This window comes from Myotis brandtii, unplaced genomic scaffold (assembly GCF_000412655.1).
Source record: "Myotis brandtii unplaced genomic scaffold, ASM41265v1 scaffold571, whole genome shotgun sequence".
NCBI classification, from domain to species: Eukaryota; Metazoa; Chordata; class Mammalia; order Chiroptera; family Vespertilionidae; genus Myotis; species Myotis brandtii.
In genome coordinates, this window is record NW_005370140.1 from 233,410 (window position 1) to 237,643 (window position 4,234).

General features: G+C 51.0%; 1 pseudogene; it reads left to right on the plus strand.

Annotated features, from left to right (window-relative positions):
- The first annotated feature begins 581 nt into the window (after window positions 1–581).
- LOC102251755 lies at window positions 582–1,410 on the plus strand (annotated as a pseudogene).
- Window positions 1,411–4,234: the final 2,824 nt, after the last annotated feature.

Sequence of the window (4,234 nt, forward strand, 5' to 3'; positions counted from 1 at the left end):
ATCCCTACATCCGCCCTGCCCTTAGGGAGTGCCCAATCAATCCTCTTTCCTAAGGTCTTTTCTCTCATGGCACCGCCCTCCTTCAAGTCTCCGCCCCTTTCCTCCCTCGCCCATTTAAGGCTCAGGGCAGAAGCAGCCCTGTCACAAATGCAGTTCTCTTGGTGGCAGCACAGCCTTTCACCTCAGTGTAGCTGGCTCCTGCATCTGGCACCCTTTACCTCATTGGCTGCGCGTCCCCGCTCAGGGCTTGGCCAGTGTGGCTGCAGTGCTGCTGAAGGGTCCACGGCTTGGTTGTGAGTGGAGGCAAGGAACCAGAGCTAACCTGTGAGCTGCGCCTGGAAGCATGGATGTGAGCGAACTTCTCAGCGACCAGCCCAACAGGGGCACGAAACGTCCCCGGGATGATGGAGAGGAAGAGCTGAGAAGGCCCAGGAAACAAGCTGGTCCTGGAGAACCTGGCCGCTTTCGGGAAGAGGAAGTGGCGGTGGCAAAAGAAGCAGATGATCCCCCAAAAAGGCTGCTTCAGATGATGAACAGACAGGGTGAGGAGAACAGGGAAGAGGAGGGTTCTCTTGAGCGGCCTCCGTGGCCCCAGAGCAGCATGGCGGCTGCCTCCCTGGGCAAAAAGGAGAAGGAGCGGCTGGGCGGCGGGTCGGGGGCGGCCTGCGGCAACAGCACGCGAGAGCGGCTGCTGGCTGTGCTGGAGGACCTGGAGGTCCTGTCCAGAGAGCTCATAGAAATGCTGGCAATTTCAAGAAACCAAAAGTTGTTACAGGCTGGAGAAGTAAACCAGGTGCTGGAGTTATTGGTTCACAGAGATGGGGAGTTTCAGGAACTCATGAAATTGGCACTTAATCAGGGAAAAATTCACCATGAAATGCAAGTTTTAGAAAAAGAAGTTGAGAAGAGAGACAGTGATATTCAGCGGTTACAAAAACAGCTAAAGGAAGCTGAACAAATACTGGCAACAGCTGTTTACCAAGCAAAAGAAAAACTGAAATCAATAGATAAGGCAAGAAAAGGTGCTATCTCCTCCGAAGAAATAATTAAGTATGCACATAGGATTAGTGCAAGTCGTGCTGTGTGTGCCCCACTGACCTGGGTTCCAGGGGACCCACGGAGACCATACCCAACGATTTAGAGATGAGAAGTGGATTATTGGGTCAAATGAACAATCCTTCCACTAATGGTGTGAATGGTCCTTTACCTGGAGATGCACTTGCAGCAGGCAGGTTGCCAGATGTCCTTGCTCCACAGTATCCCCGGCAATCAAATGATATGGCAATGAGTATGTTACCACCAAATCACAGTAATGACTTTTTGTTGGAACCTCCAGGGCATAAGAAAGAAAATGAAGATGATGTAGAGTTTATGTCAACAGACTCCTCTAGCAGTAGTGACTCTGATTAAAAAAGCAGAAGCGCTCCTGGGCCTGCTGGACAACTTCTAGAGCCCGCTGTGGGCGGCACTGACACCCTCTCTGGGATTTCCTCCCAGTTTTTACTTGGCCTAATGTAACTTTCTGACAAATTAAACTATTGTTTAAAAACAAAACAAAACACTTTCTCAGTAGGAATCTTCTAAGGTTGGTGTTTTAATCCACTTACTGAGCAATCTATTCTTAGCCACTTGCTTCTGAAACAGCAGTCGCCAATTGGACCCCCTGGACCACCAGTGGTCCACGGACCACTGGTTGTCAACCGCTGCTCCAAAAGTTTCCTTAAGCCAGCAGTTGCCAAATTTTCAGACCTCTGGTTGCCTACTGCTATTCTAAAACATAGGCCAACTGGTTAGATTTAACAACAGAAAACTCTACATCAGTGATGGCAAACCTTTTGAGCTTGGCGTGTCAGCATTTTGAAAAACCCTAACTTAACTCTGGTGCCATGTTAGATATAGAAATTTTTGATATTTGCAACCATAGTAAAACAAAGACTTATACTTTTGATATTTATTTTATATATTTAAATGCCATTTAACAAAGAAAAATCAACCAAAAAAAATGAGTTGTTTTGTCACCTCTGACATGCATGTCATAGGTTTGCCATCACTGCTCTACATTATAGGGGGAGTAACTCATACAAGTTAGAAATTAGCCAGTAAGATTTCTCCCCTGCAAAGTATCTTTTCCCAGCTGCCAGTCACATCTACCTGAAGTGCCCACATTCTGTAATGCATTTCTTTGGACCTTAGCATCTGCTTTCGGCTTCAACCATTCCCAGCTATAATTCCCATGCCCTTGGAAGGAAAGATTCCTTAAAATCTTATCATCCCCACTCAATTATACTTCTCTTATCAGTACCTCTCTTATCGTACTTAGTTTCTTCCTTGCACTATCCATTCTGAAGTCTTTGTTCTTTGCCCTCCCTTTCTTGTTTCTAATCTTCTCAAGAGCAGAGATCACATCTTATTTATCTTTGGGGTCTTGGCAACTAATAATGTGCCTGGGTATAATGCAAAACAGGTATTCAATGCCAGATTTTCCACTCAAAAGCTGTGAAATTTTGTCAAAGTCATTTAGCCTCCTGAGTTTCCTTGTCTAACCTATCTGTGAAATAAAAACATACTAACCTACTTCCCAAGTTGTTAGAATACTTGCATGGCAACATACCCAGTAATCTATAAATCACTATTCTATATAATAAAAGCATAATATGCAAATCGACCGAATGGTGGAATGACTGGTAGAACAACTGGTGGAACAGCTGGTCGCTATAATGCACACTGACCACCAGGGGGCAGATGCTCAATGCAGGAGCTGTCCCCAGCCCTCAGGCCCCAGGCCAGCCAAGGCGGGTGCCAGCAGGGGCCCCCTGATTGCCCCACCAGTTGCCCTACAGATCGGCCCTGATTGCTGGCCAGGCCTAGGGACCTTACTTGTGCATGAATTTCATGCACCAGGCCTCTAGTACAAAAATAAATCAATATTTACATGCCACTAGTGTAGCTCCTGGTCATTAAGTCTGTGCTGATTAAATGAGGAACAAGGGTACAACTGTTCCATAAACAAGCCATGGGAGAAAGGCCTGAAGTTCAGCCAGGGCCAGAAAGGAGTGCGAGCTACACTGAGAATAAAGATGTTGGCACCACAGTGTTTATTAAAATACTAGAGGCCCGGTGTACAAAAATTTGTGCACTCGGTGGGGGTCCCTCAACACAGCCTGCGCCCATTTGCAGTCCAGGACCCCTTCGGGGATGTCCACCTGTCGACTTAGGCCCACTCTCCGGGGGATCAGGCCTAAGCTTGCAGTCAGGCATCCTTCAGGCAGCCAGGGAGCCCTTGGGGGATGTGTGACTAAAGGCTTAGGCCCCCAAGGGAGCTGTGATGAGGAAGCTGGGGTGACAGAGGAGCCACACTGTCCCGTTACGCTGCCCTGGGTCGGGTCGCACAAGGGACACCTGGGCGGTGGCCGGGTGAGCCGGTGGATCGCTGCTGCCCCACCCTGCCGCCCCAGGTCAGGTCCCACACAGGACGCCCGCCGCAGCCCCAGGTCACAGATAGCAGGCCCAGATGGTGGCAGGGCACGGGGGATGGCACTGTCCCGCCCCACCACCCCGGGTGGCAAATAACAGGCCCGGATGGTGGGGGGGCATGTGGGATGGTTCTGACCCGCCCTGCCTGCAGTATGCAAATTAGCCGCCATCTTTGTTGGCGGTTAATTTGCATATCGTGCTGATTAGCCCGTGGGAGGCGTAGCGAAGGTACCGTCAATTACTATGTTTGTCTATTATTAGATAGGACTAGAGGCCCGGTGCACAAAAATTTGTGCACTCGGGGTGGGGGGGAGAGGGGGTCTCTCAGCCTGGCCTGTGCCCTCTCACAGTCTGGGACCCCTCGGGAGATAATGACCTACTGGCTTACGCCTGCTCCCGGGTGGCAGAGGGCTGGTCGGGCGAGCAGGGCCAATTGGGGAGTTGGGGCACCGCCCCCTGTCATGCACAGAGCAGGGCGGATCGGGAAGTTATGATGCCATCATCCTTCATGCTCAGGGTAGGGCCAATTGGGGGGGTTGGGGCACCGCCCCCTGTCACACTCAAGGCAGGGTCGATGGGGAGGTTGCAGCGCCACCCCCTGTCACGCACAGAGCAGGGCCGATCAGGGGGTTGGGGCGCTGCCCCCTGTCACTCACAGAGCAGGGCCAATCAGGGGGTTGGGGCGCTGCCCCCTGTCACTCACAGAGCAGAGCCGATCAGGGGGTTGGCGTGCCGCCACTGTCACACTCAGGGCAGGGCC